The 14,209-nt window shown below is 39.9% G+C and overlaps 1 long non-coding RNA gene across 1 annotated transcript; it reads right to left on the reverse strand.

Annotated features, from left to right (window-relative positions):
* Positions 1-4,762: 4,762 nt before the first annotated feature.
* Positions 4,763-13,388, reverse strand: LOC136790180 (uncharacterized). Its single transcript, XR_010829676.1, has 3 exons — positions 11,920-13,388; positions 10,264-10,546; positions 4,763-4,970 (listed from the first exon to the last, which is right to left on the reverse strand). It is a non-coding gene; the product is annotated as an uncharacterized lncRNA (long non-coding RNA).
* Positions 13,389-14,209: the final 821 nt, after the last annotated feature.

Consider the following 14,209-nt stretch of genomic DNA (forward strand, 5'->3'; position numbering starts at 1 on the left):
AGATGAATTGTCCTTTAGAGATGCCTCACTCTCTGTGAATTTACCGACATGATTATGATAGATCAGGAACCCGTATGTTGGCTGGATGAAGAAGGATATGAAAAAAATTCATGGTTACATAATTTATAGTAATGTCACATCCTCACAATACAAATCCATGTAGGCATATCTAAACTATCTTACTAAAAGGCACCTTGGGAACCAAAACTAAGAATTTTCTGAGGTATAATTTAGCCTTAGAAGAAGACTGATGTGCTCCAGAGAAGGAGCTAAGCAACCATTGATACAAAAAACCTCTCCATACCCTTTGCAAATTACAGTAGTTATAAAAGAATGGGAGTAATACTTACTACCTGGGAAGTTTAATACCCTCAAAAGATCTTCTATATAAAAGTTATCACAAAAAAGCATAATGCAGAATATTGGTCATTTCTAGGGAATTTCTTCTTATTACTGTTCTTTTATCTCCAAGCTAGAAAAAATAGGCCTAGAAAAATTTTTTAAAACCATACCCTATTCTTGTGACATATGAACTGTCATTGTTCATTTGCTTAACAATGACAACTTACTTATGCGCTATTAATTTGCAGACAGTAATTTAAATTACTGCAGGTATCTGCTCTGAACAAACTTGAAATGCAGGTTTTGTCCAGGTACAAGAGGTGGTAGAGCTTTTTTTTTTTTTTTTTCCTCCTCCAATAATTCAGAATTGAATTGTTTCTCCATGAGCGGTGTCCACTCTGTGCACTTACATGGACACCTGAATCCAGGGGATTTTGGTCTCTGAATAATTTTGGACTGTTCACTTAAGACACACAAAAATATATTACATTTAAATAGAACAGTTTAAGTCAATTATATTGATATTAGAGAATAAGAATCTCATAATACGGTAGGAACAGAATATATAACATAAAGCCAGTATAATAAGGAAGCTGTGGATATTGTTTATTCTGTACAGTAAGAAAAAAAAAAAAAGGTACATTTCAAAAAATCATGCATAATGTTTGTTTTAAAGTACTTATGAAAATATAGGAATGATGTGTAACTAATTGTTGGCCATTCACAGCAGTATTTAAATGGATGACTGTTACAAGCATTTTACATAACTTGATCAAATTATATATTAGCGTTACATAAGCCGGATTTTTTTGCAGCATTCTCCAACCATTGTTTAAAGAAATCTTGAAAATTCTCTTGCGATTGAAAGTTCAGTAGGAAGGTTCTTTTCCTCTCCATTTACCTACTTTGTGGTGTCTTTACAGATCTTATTTGCTCAGTAATATTAGCGAGTAAAATAAAGGTGTAGTTTTATAAGCAGTAAACTAAATAGCTACTATTCATATTAAAAGAAAAACAAAACTGAGTCTTCAATAGTCCTGAGGCTACTTTCAACAGCCTGATATATTTTGAGATCGAGAATCATTAGGGAAACATCTATTTTGATGAATTAATTTAAAAGGTAGCCTTGGTAGAATAAAGATTATCATAAGTTGTACTTTTTCAGTATGCATTTGATAAACAGAGGTGGCTAATAGGTAGTTTTTAAAAAAAGGGTTTCTACATAGCTGTGATAAAACAAAAGGTTTCTAAGGATTAGGACAAAAGCATACTCACTATGTGACTTCTGTTCTTCAGCTGGCATGACCCTGGAGCAGTTGCAGACCTCAGACCTGTAAATTGTTACTCTTGTCTGCAGGCTATTACATATCACCATAGCTAGATTTTATGACATTCAAAATATTTTCAGATTTTGCTTTATACAAGAGAGTAAATTTAAGGTATATATAGGGATAGCCAAATGGCATATAACTTTGCTTCAATAATAAAGAACATAGGTGCTCTTACAGTCTACTTCTTGCAGCTTTGTGCAAGAGCTGTTTATGCCCCCAGCCTGTGTTACTTTTTCCGTAGTTCACACAGACTCCGAAATAACCACAGTGTGATGGAACCATTTATTTTTACCCCTCTACTTTTTCACAAAGCATGGTAGGTGAGCAAAGAAAGGCAGGGGTAGAGTGGATTGGAGCAGAATTGGAGCAGAATTGAGAGGAGAGGAGAGGGAGAGGAGAGGGAGAGGAGAGGGAGAGGAGAGGGAGAGGAGAGGGAGAGGAGAGGGAGAGGAGAGGGAGAGGAGAGGAGAGGAGAGGGAGGAGAGGAGAGGAGAGGAGAGGAGAGGAGAGGAGAGGAGAGGAGAGGAGAGGAGAGGAGAGGAGAGGAGAGGAGAGGAGAGGAGAGGAGAGGAGAGGAGAGGAGAGGAGAGGAGAGGAGAGGAGAGGAGAGGAGAGGAGAGGAGAGGAGAGAGAGGAGAGGAGGAGAGGAGAGGAGAGGAGAGGAGAGGAGAGGAGAGGAGAGGATTTTTGCTGTGCTTAGTGATATCTCAAAAATCTTAAAAATGTATTTAATTCTTGGAACCATCTCTTTCAGAAAATTTGGAAAATGTGTTTCCTGTCTGTCTTAAATGAATCATGAGAAATTATAGTAGTAATGCCTGGAATGCCTTGGACAGCTACTGTGGCTGTCCTTAAAGGTATGAAGACCTTATTCCAAAGAGGGAAAAAAAAAAAAAAAAAAAAAGGTCAGGCATAGCTCAGGGTCAGGCACTGCTCAATTAGACCATGCGACTAAACTACTGAGCCCAGGTTCAATACAGTATCTTATTTTAGGACAGTGCTTAAATTTATGCATTTGTCTAATAATTCTTTCTTGCCTGGACTGAAGGAGACTAAAGGATAGACTGTTAGTATGACCACAACAAAACAAAACAAAACAAAACAAAACAAACAAACACTTTAATAACTGTTTAGAATTATTTTTTTTTTATGTTTACTTTCTTATTATCTAATCCAAACCTATGGAAATCAGACACCTGATGGTTCTGTTGAATTAGTCCTGATAGTTTAATGGATTTTTATAGCAGAATCTCCAAACATATCTTAGAAATATTAATGAAGATAAACATTTACAAGTGGAAAATTTGTGACGATGTAGAACATGCAGCTATTTTAAAATTCAGCACTCTAATGAACTTTAATGCTTGGCTGAAAATCTGGGAATAATTGAAAACTTAAATGTCTAAAATGAATCTCCTCTGAGGGGACTTTTCCACTAAATATTTTTGACAAAGTAGCAAAAAATGTAGCTCTTTATTTGTTGTTTTGTGTACACCCACATTATCCTCAAATTGAAATAGAATTCTTTTACACAAAAGCAGTGGTTGTTATTAGGTAATGTACTAGATGTAATTACCATTGCAGGAGCTTTGTTCAGAGCATTATAATTTTTTGAATGTCATTGTGTTCATCATTTTAAAAGACATCTAAAATATATACTTATATAACTATCAATATTTAATTAAGCAAAGGACTCCATCCTACCATAGCCTGAAAACTACAGTTCTAGGAAGATAACTTGCTTTCCTCCTTGATACCTCCCAGTATTCCACAAATGGCTTCTTTCTTATTTACCTGAATGTGTCACAACTCTTCCCTTCTCTTATCACAGTTGAATTATATGAGTATTCAATTTTTGCATAAATGAAATATGTTTATGACATACATATGTACATTTCATGATATGCATCCTGTCTTCAAGTCCATGAATACTTCATTCATTGAATGATTACATATGTAAGATAAAGGGGTGTTGAGGACAGTAGTATTAATAACTATATTCAGCTTCAACAATTGACTTTCACAGACTTATTCACACAATAGAATTAAAAATCAGGTCCCATAGAAACATAGGATGTAGCAGGGATTATGTGGAAATTTCCTCTTCTTGACCATTTAATGAATCCAATGGAGCTGATAGATAAAACTGACTTCTTTTCTGGTTTTCTGAATATTCTGTTTTACCCTATGAGATAAGAAGATGATTTATTTTTGCATCATTCCTGGAAATACTTATTTTTATTCACAGATGTATTAATAGACATAGACACAAATTTGGAAACCTTTCACATTTTGAAATTTCACCTCTGTTCTCCATTTCAGCCTGTCACCCAGTGAATTCATCAGTGTCACTCATGTCTTGTAGTTGTGAGATTTCATTGAAGCCTCAGGCATCGCCATAGTCAGTCCAATTGAAATATGTTCAACATATTTTGAAAAGTTGACTATGCTGCAGTGAAAAGAGTGAATTACCCTGACTCACCTGAAGCTTTTAATAATGTATGTTTTAAAAGGGGCTGCTGAAGTACTCTATTGAGTTTGACTCTAACGTATTTGATAAAAAAGCATTTTGAGGATAAAGCTTAAATTTTCAAAGTTGCCTCTGATTCTTGGTGCGTAAATTAAATGCAAATGACTAAATGCTCAGGGCAGCCAAGAACTCACAACTCAGAACTGCAGCTATTTGCACCTGTGATAATCAGCTCAAACCATTCACTTAGTCTAAGAATTAAACAAAATAATAACAGCAGCAGCAAAACAGAAACCTGTGGTTCAAAATATGGGATGAAATTGAGACTTGGAGCTGATGCTTAGAATTTAGTGTATTGTTTATTTGTATTGAATTTATAATGCATTATTGGGCATTGTGGTGAATAGCAGACTACAAAGGTAGCTGTAGATTTCAGCAAAGTCCAGCCACACTCACTATGGAGGCCACACCATATGTTATGTAATAATATACAATTGAGGCTAAAATCTTAATATTATGAATATTATGTGCATGGTCACCTTGGGTGAGCAAGGGGTAGTAAACAAATAATGCTACTAAAGTGTCCAAATAGTCTGTTTCAATACAGATTTGTCTGAACAGGAACAAGTATATATTCAGCTGCCTCAGTGAGAAACTTAAATAAAAACAAACATTTTTGGGAACTGATTCAGTGATCTGGATCCTGAAGACAATTGTTTGCATTATTCCAGCCATAATGAAATCTGTGGAAGAGAACAATCTGTGAAATACTCTTTGAAGACCAAGGCTGAAGTCCGTATGGAAGTCTTCAGGCTGTTATGTATATCCTGCATGCAAATAGATGAAAAAAAAAAAAAAAAAAAAAAAAAAACAGAAAAAAAAATATTTTATTTTATATTATTGTAATTATTTAACATAATACCTTTAAGAGACTCAAACAGAGCTGTACAATATACTGTTTTGTGATCTAAACAATGGGTAGCAGAACTTTTGCTGTTTTTTCCAGAGGCCATATATTAAGCCTGTTGAAGCCTCTCTTCTGCAGTCACATCCTAAAGAATGTGTGTATCTGCACACCCTCATCAGGCTGTGCAGGCTGAGAGCTACAGTTGAACTGTGCAACTTTTGGCTGTGGGTCCTCTGCGGGCCTCAAGGACTGACACTGTCATTTTACATCACCATCACAGTTCTCTTTATTTTATTTTATTTTATTTTATTTTATTTTATTTTATTTTATTTTATTTTATTTTATTTTATTTTATTTTATTTTATTTTATTTTATTTTATTTTATTTTATTTTATTTTATTTTATTTTATTTTTCCAATTTGTAAAGCACCGAACAATATGAGGCCTGTGTTACCACCCAAAGCAGCAGCATTTTTATGCAGTGAACTTGGAGCATGTCCACATGGTAGGTGCCACACAGGTGGAGTTTGGCATGGGAGCATGTGAGGATGCAGGGATGAACAGCCCACTCAGATCATATTCGAGCAGAGTACAGTGCCAAGGCAGCTGCACTTGAGTCACTGTTTACCGAAATGCTGACTGAAACGTGCCTCCTGAACGAACCGGGCTGAAGCTGATGGTATAAAATGCTGCTTCTCTCACCATTCACTAGTGCAAACCACTGCTTAGGAATACAAAGAGAAAGCTATTGCAGTAATTTCTTTCTTCGGCAATAAAAGAAAGCTTGAATGAAGACCATGCCTCAGTTGCCCTACAGTTTTATTAGGCTCTGTCATAGCACCAATATAATTGTGTGCTTTTAAAAAAAATCTAATAGTTAATACAAATATTAATGCATGATATCTTCAGGCTGCAGATGAAAAAACGACCTAGAAATACCTTCATACAAAATTCAAATATGTGATGCTGCTAGCCCTACAGATAGGCCAAAACTGCATTTTAAATATAGCCTGTTCATGCTGTGTTTGTTACTTAGAAAGGTATCTTGCAGAATATCACCATTTCAAAATCTAAGATAAGATGACTTACAGAATTTGTAACATGGAATATAGGAAAAAGAAAGTTGTACTTTAAAACATTCATGTATTTCATCCAGACTCCTGAGCCAAACTGAGACTCACTGAAGTCCACCTGACTCCAACTTATTTTTGAACATGACCTTCCATTACCTGGCAATTATTGAATTAAAGTAAAAAATATATACATATATATATATATGCATATTTACTTTTACATTGCAATGCGTTCCTTCAATTGCTTCGCTACTTTAAGATTTCAGGTAACATGGAAAGTTGTACAAAGGGCCAAAGACTAATCTTGAGGGAACTGGTGGAAGTGCTAAGTTGCTAAACCACTGTCCATCATATTTGAGAAGCTGTGACAGTCTGGTGAAGTTCCCGCTGATGGGAAGAAGTGAAACATAACCCTCATTTTTCAAAAGGGAAAACAGGAAGACTTGGGGTACTACAGGCCAGTCAGTCTCACCTCTGTCCCTCACAAGATCATGGATCATAGAAGCTATGCTAAAGCATATGGAAAATAAGGAGGTGACTGGGGACAGCCAATATGGCTTCACTAACAGCAGATTCTGCCTGACAAACCCAATGGCCTTCTACAGTGGGGTTACAGCACTGGTGAATTGAGAAGAACAACTGATTGGGAAGAACAATATCTACTCAGATTTGTGCAAAGCATTTGATACTGTCCTCTATGATATTCTTGCCTCTAAATTAGAAAGACATGGATTTGATGGATGGACCACTCAGTGGGTAAGAAATTGGCTGGATGGTCATGCTCAGAGTGTTGTGGTCAACAGCTCAATGTCCAGGTGGAGACCAGTAATGAGCATTGTTCCTTGGGGGTCAGTACTGGGACTAGCGCTATTTAACATATTTGTTGGTGACATGGACAGTAGGATTGAGTATACCCTCAGCAAGTTTACCGATGACATCCAAGCTGTGTGGTGCAGTCGACATGCTGGAGGGAAGGGATGCAGTCCAGAGGGACCTGGACAGGCTGGAGAGGTGGGCCTGTGTGAATCTCATGAAGTTCAACAAGGCCAAGTGCAAGGTCCTACAACTGGGTCAGGGTAATCCCAAGCACAAATACAGGCTAGGTGGAGAATGGATTGAGAGCAGCCTGTATTGGGTTTACGTGGCAAGGTTTTGATAGCGGGAGACTGCAGGGGTGGCCTCTGTGAGAAGCATCCAGAGGCTGGATTATGTTAGATAAGGGACAGTTTCAGCCAGCATGAAAAAGGGACCCACTGCTGGTTAGAGCCAAGGCAATAAGAGATGTTGTTTGCACCTCTGGGAGAGCAGATTTAAGAAAGGGGAAAAAAAAAAACACACACACACACACCAAAAAAAAAACCAAACCCTGCTGGGGAACAGCAGCTGGGAGAGAGAGAGGAGTGAGAAACAGCCTTGCAGATGCCAAGGTCGGTGAAGAAGGAGGGGGAGAGTTGCTCCAGGTGCTGCAGCAGTTCCCCTGTGGCCTGTGGAGAGGCCCCTGGTGGAGCAGGCTGTCCCCCTGCAGCCCATGGGTCCCACACGGAGCAGATCTCCACGCTGCAGCCCATGGAGGAGCCCCTGGTGGAGCTGGTGGATGTGGCCTGGAGGAGGCTGCGGCCCATGGAGAGCTCCTGCAGGAACAGGCCCCGGGCCGGAGCTGCAGCCCGTGGAGAGGAGCCCACACAGGAGCAGGGGGTCTGGGGGGAGCTGCCGCCCGTGGGGGCCCCATGCTGGAGCAGTTTGCTCCTGGGGGATGGATGGACTCCATGGTACGGAGCCATGTGGGAGCAGTTCTTGAAGAGCTGCTGCCTGTGGGCAGCCCCCACAGGATCAGTTTGGGAAGGACGGCATCCCGTGGGAGGGACCCCTCGTGGAGAAGGGGCAGAGAGTGACCGTGAAGAAGTGGCGGAGATGAAGCGTCAGGGACTGACCACAGCCCCCATTCCCTGCGCTGCTCAGGGGAGGAGGTGGAAGAGAGTGGATGGGGGGAAGGTGGTTTTAGTTTTGTTGTTGTTGTTTCTCACTGCTCTAGTCAGTTAGTAAAAAGTAATAAATTTTACTAATCTCCCTACGCTGAGTCTGGTTTGCCTATGATGATAATTATTGAGTGATCTCTCTGTTATCTCATCCCTTGAGCCCTTTTTGTTGTATTTCCCCCCCTTTCCCTTTTAAGAGGGGGAGTGAAAGAGCGGTTGTGGCGGCGCTCAGCTGCCCACCTGAGTAAGACCACCACACAGCCCTGATGAGAAGGACTTGGGGGTGTTTGTTGATGAGAAGCTCAACACAAGCTGTCAATGTTCACTTGCAGCCCAGAAAGGCAACTATGTCCTGTGCTGCATCAAAAGCAGCATCACCAGCAGGTCAAGGGTGGTGATTCTGTCACTCTACTCTGCCCTTGTGAGGCCCCACCTGGAGTGCTGTGTTTAGCTCTGGGCTCCCAGCATAAGAAAAACATGGACCTGTTGGAGTGAGTCCAGAGGAGGGCCACAAGGATGATCAGAGGGCTGGAGCACCCCTCCTATGAAGACAGTCTGAGGGAGTTTGGGTTGTTCAGACTGGAGAAGAAATGGCTCTGGAAAGACATTATAGCGGCCTTCCAGTACCTAAAGGGGGCCTACAGGAAATCTGGGGAGGGACTCTTTGTCAGGAAGTGTACTGATAGGACAAGAGGACAAGAGGAAATGGCTTTAAACTAAAAGGGGCTAGATTTAGATTAGATATAAGGAAGACATTCTTCACTCACAGGGTGGTGAGGCAATGGAACAGGTTGCCCAGAGAAGCTGTGGATGCCCCATCCCAGGGGATCTTCAAAACTAGGTTGGGTAAGTCCCTGGGCAACCTGATCTAGTGGGTGGCATCCCTGCCCATGGCAGAGGCGGGTGGAACTACATCCTTTCCAACCCAAACCGTTCTATGATTCTGTGGTTAATCTGAGACCAGGTAGAAAAAGAGAAACAACCCAAGGAAAGAAAAAGATCACAAAAAGAAAGATAAATAGGTGTTTTGCATGTACACAAAATGAGTAACATAGACTTAAAATGAGTTATGAGGCATATTATCAAAACTCCAGTGCTCATGGTTGCTTTTTGCTTTCTGGACTACTGCTAGGTGCCTGACTGATCATTATTCTTACTTTTCATTCTATGGTATTTTCAATAGCACATTACTTTGCATCATCTTCTCAGCCAGACTAGCTCTTGCTTTTGACACATATGTTAGGTATAGAAGCATATTCATATTTTAATTTTTTAGAGAGTACTTCACTTCTGCTCTTTTCCCCTACCTTTTCTACACACAAAAGCTCCTCTTGCCTTTCCTGGATAGCATGACTTTGTGCTAAAATTAAGATCAATGACTCAACTTCCTCACTGTTTGCTTGCTTGTAGAAGTCAACTTTAATCAATTTATCTACTTAAGATTATTTTCAGGATACCTATTACCTTCATACCTAAACACTTTTTTTTTTTTTTTTGAGCATCTATAAACAGCAATAGATAACATCCATACTTGCCAACAGAATTTCAAAATCCTCATGTGGTAGAAATGCAAAGGAAATATGTGACAAGCATTCCTAAATGTTTCTGGAAAAAAAAAAAAAACACACTGATTTCCACAACTTCAGCATTTTTGTTAATTTGATTGGAAAGCCATGATAAATGTGAGCTATTTGCATTGTTAGCAGACAGTAACATGGAATATTGCGCAGATGATCACAGTGAAATTGAATTTTCCAACATAAAATAGCCATAAAATGTATCTGAGAATGCTAAAATAAAAAAGAAAAATATCCATTGAAGAGGGATTTTTATGGTATCAGTATAGCAGTGGTTGGCAAGCATTTATGTTCTAATGGCTCTGAAACAAGGACAGTCACTATAATGTTAACCACTCAGAGATATATGTTACCACAGTTATTTGCTTTTGCACATACAGAGTTTTTCTGTGAAATCCTGTTACTAGAAAACACTGATATTCCATGTGCAACACAGATGCTTTAGCTAAATACAATATCTTACCCCAGGATAATGTATCTTGCATGGGGACCCCTTATCTTGACAGTTTAAAACTGCTGGTAAAATTACTGAATGATGCAGAGAATGCAACATAACCTAAATGCTGTTCAGATGCTGCCTTCCATACCTTGACGTTGTCAGGATAAGTTTGCCTCTTTTTGTGAAAGCCAAAAGTATCTTGATACATATTCATCCTAGTCTCCTCAGTGAATGCGTAGACTCGCTGGTACAGAGGGGATCGTGGGTGGAAGCGAGATGAGAGCACCTGCATCCTCCAGAACGTGTTCCACCCTCGCTGCAGCCAGATCCACACTGAACACACATTATCACCAGAGTGGTTGGTTCACTGGAGTCAAACAGGTGTAGCCAGGTACTCTGTTATGCCTTTTTTCAATGCTATTTGCCAGTTCCTGGAAACAACAAACAATATACTTATAGTTAAATAAATATGTATGGAAATCCCTTTATAGCTTTAGATGACAAACTGAGTACATTCTCTTCCACAGATTAGTAAACATCCATTCCATACATATAAGCTGAAATTTTGGGTTTTGGCATAACTGTCATGGAACTGAGTCTGTTATTTCTAACATCTTGATGAACTGGTTTCTTATCCAGAAGTAAAACTAATTGTGCATTCACAACCCTTTACTTTCATAGCTGTCAAGGGGAAAATAAAGAAAACCTGGTTTTCAATTCCTAAAGTGTTTTATTTTTACAATATCAGTTTATCAGATCATCGCAGACCACATCACTATCATCGTTTGTCAGATTTGAAATAGCACTTCAGATTTGAGGAAGCCACCCCAGTATAGTCAGCCATTTCTCAGTCATGATTCCCCTCTGTAATGCGAGTGATCAAGTACTTTGCATTGCACTGAAGTTTTTCATGTCCTTAGGCAACGTGAAATGAGTCTCGTGTTGTAGATTTTGGAAAACAGGATAGATCTTTTCTGGTTAGTTTTAATTATAGTTGCCCGTCTTTACAAGGATGGCATTCAAAGACTTTGTTTAAAAATCACTGTATAGTTAATAGATACATTTGATAGTATAATACTATTTTAATTTGTGTTCCCTTCTTAATATTAGCCCAGGGCAAAGAAAGGGGAGGTGGGTTTCTGCGCAATTAGCAGTAATGCAATTTATAGCTGTGAAAACAAGAGAACCGTATTTTGCACAGTAAACAGTGAGTTATCCTTCCTAAAATAATGAAGTAAATAAGGGTTTACTGTTGAGGTATTTTGCTTTCAAAGTTAGGTATGTCAAATGCAGCTGCAGTTGAAAGTAATCTGGCTTTTACTGTCAAGTAATTATTGCTCAACCAACCTTCTCACAACTTTTGTCAAATGACATTAACTCCTACAATCTAAATAGGGTTATTGTTCTTTCTTATTGTATTTTGTTCTTTCTCCTCCCTGAGTGTTAAAGTTCTTACTGGTCTTGTTATCAGGCTCTGTTATGATCTGGTGGCTACATATATGTACTAAAATTAAAAAAAAAAAAAAAAAAGGTGTTGGCAAGATTGATTGGTGTAAGGAATTTTTTTTTTTTTCTTTTCACATTGTAGACTCTTATGCATATTTAATCCAACTCTCTATATGCATTTCTGGTTTTACTTCATGCCAGAAATTCCTGAGTGACTGTGAGATAATTTATTCTGCTTTGCAAGTGAACCATTTGGTACCTCAAACAGGACTCAATCTGACGGCAGTCTGCCATTTTTACTAGAAGGAAAGAAGCCATTCTAGTTCTGAATCCTACAAATCTTGGGGTTTATTCTCACCTTAATGATGTAAACAGCCATGGTTCAGAGATGGAGTCATGTATTTAAAATTGTCTGTTGGTAAGGACGTGTAGGATTGTTTCTTTAAGTTCTTGGTAGGTCTTCATAAAAACGTAAGGGAGGAAAATCCTATAGAAGGGCATGTTTTTTATTCCAAAAACAATTATTCTTTCTCATCCACAATATTCCACCTGGCAGCTGGTATTTTGTGATTTGTTGCATCCTGTTACGAAGAAACTTATAGCCACTTATGACTAATGCCATATTCTTCTCTTTGGACACGTATTGGTTATTCAGTATCTTGAAGTTGTCTTCCTAATTATTCATCTATCTAACAGTTCTAGAGTTTGCTGTAATACCTGTATTGGCAAGTTCCTAAGGAAAAAACATATTATTCATCTTCTTGCTTCCATCACCATTTTTCCAGAGGCAAAGGCTTCAAATCAAATCTTTCTTCTTCTCCCCTTACCTTTAATCTGAAATACTCTGAAGCTGACTGTGTCTGCACAGGGATCTGAATCAAGATACAGCAGTCATTTGCTGGATTCTAATTATTAAGATTTTCCACAGCTGTCATATAGTACCTCAATTTTAATTGCTTGTACTAGTAAAAGGAGTATTTCTGTGCCCTGAGACACAGACTGTCCTCATGTAATTTAGTCAGTCTGCCTTAACCAGCCTTATGGGTAAGGACTTAGGGACTAGTACTTCCTACAAAAGGCTTCCTCTAAATTAAAGTAGTGCATTTGAAACTAAAATAGTGAATATGTTGCATTAATAGTCATAAACCATGCTCAGTCAAGCTGATGCATGTCACTGGACAAGTTTAAATCAACCAGATTGTGCCCTCTTTTTAATTTTGTTCCATTTAGAATTGTTCAGAGGCCTATCCTGAAACAAGAGATTGTTAAAAAAAATACATTATTGAACATGAATGGTCATAACATTTGCAGATTTTGCATAACTAATAACCTGAGACAAGATGTCTTCTGGGTGTACCACTTATTTCTACTGGCCTTTGATTCCTTAACAAACATGGAATGAGGCAGCAGTGTGATAAATTGAAACCCCTATACTTCATTTAGCAAATCTGATCAAACAAGACATTAAATATAGTAAATACTGTTTTTAAAGATGTGGCCTGAATCTATAAAATATTTCGTATGAACTGGAATTTTTTTTTGACTTTCAAGTTTTGAGTAACTATCTAGACAGTAGCAACTGTGGTGGTTTTACTCCGGTGGGCGGCCGAGCTCCACCACAACCGCTCTCTCACTCCTCCCTCCTCAAAGAGGAACGGGGAGAAAATATGATGAAAAGGGCTCAACGGTTGAGATAAGGACGAGGAGATCGCACAGTAATTATCGTGACGGGCAAAACAGACTCAGCGTAGGGAGACAGTAAGATTTATTACCTATTACTAACAAGCTAGAGAAGTGAGAAACAAAGGAAAGAAACCAAAAGCACCTTCCCCCCCATCCACCCTCTTCCACCTCCTCCCCCCGAGTGGCATAAGGGAACGGGTGAATGGGGGTTATGGTCAATCTATAGCGCTTCTTCGCCGTTGCTCCTTCTCAGTCACTCTCATCCCCTGTGCTGTGGGGTCCCTCCCACGGGATGCAGTCCTTGCAGAACTGATCCGGCGTGGGTTTCCCACAAGCAGCAGCTCTTCAAGAACTGCTCCAGATATGGGTCCGTACCATGGGGTCCATCCCTCAGGAGCGAACTGCTCCAACCTGGATCCCCCACGGGCAGCAGCTTCTGCCAGCTCACCTGCTCCTGCGTGGTCTCCTCTCCACGGGCTACAGGTCCGGCCCGGAATCTGCTCCAGCAGGGGTCCTCCACAGGCCACAGCCTCCGTCGGTGCAGGTCCACCTGCTCCACTGTGGTCTTCTCCACGGGCTGCAGCGTGGAACCTGCTCCACCGTGGTACTCCATGGGCTGCAGGGGGACAGCCTGCTTCACCATGGTCCTCACCACCGGCCGCAGGGGACTTCTGCTCCGGCACCTGGAGCACCTCTCCCCCTCCTTCTTCACTGACCTTGGTGCCTGCAAGGCTGTTCCTCACTCCTCTCACTCTCCCAGCTGCTGTGTGGCGCAGCGTTTTTTTCCCCTTGTCTCAAATATGCTCTCACAGAGGCACAAAACAACATGACTTATTGGCTCAGCTCTGGTCGGCAGTGGGGCCCTTACCAAACATGGGGCAGCTTCTAGATCCTTCTCACAGAAGCCACCCCTATGGCCCCCTGCTACCAAAGCCTTGCCACGTAAACAGCAACTCAGTAAATTC

This window comes from Anser cygnoides, chromosome 2, assembly GCF_040182565.1.
Source record: "Anser cygnoides isolate HZ-2024a breed goose chromosome 2, Taihu_goose_T2T_genome, whole genome shotgun sequence".
NCBI classification, from domain to species: Eukaryota; Metazoa; Chordata; class Aves; order Anseriformes; family Anatidae; genus Anser; species Anser cygnoides.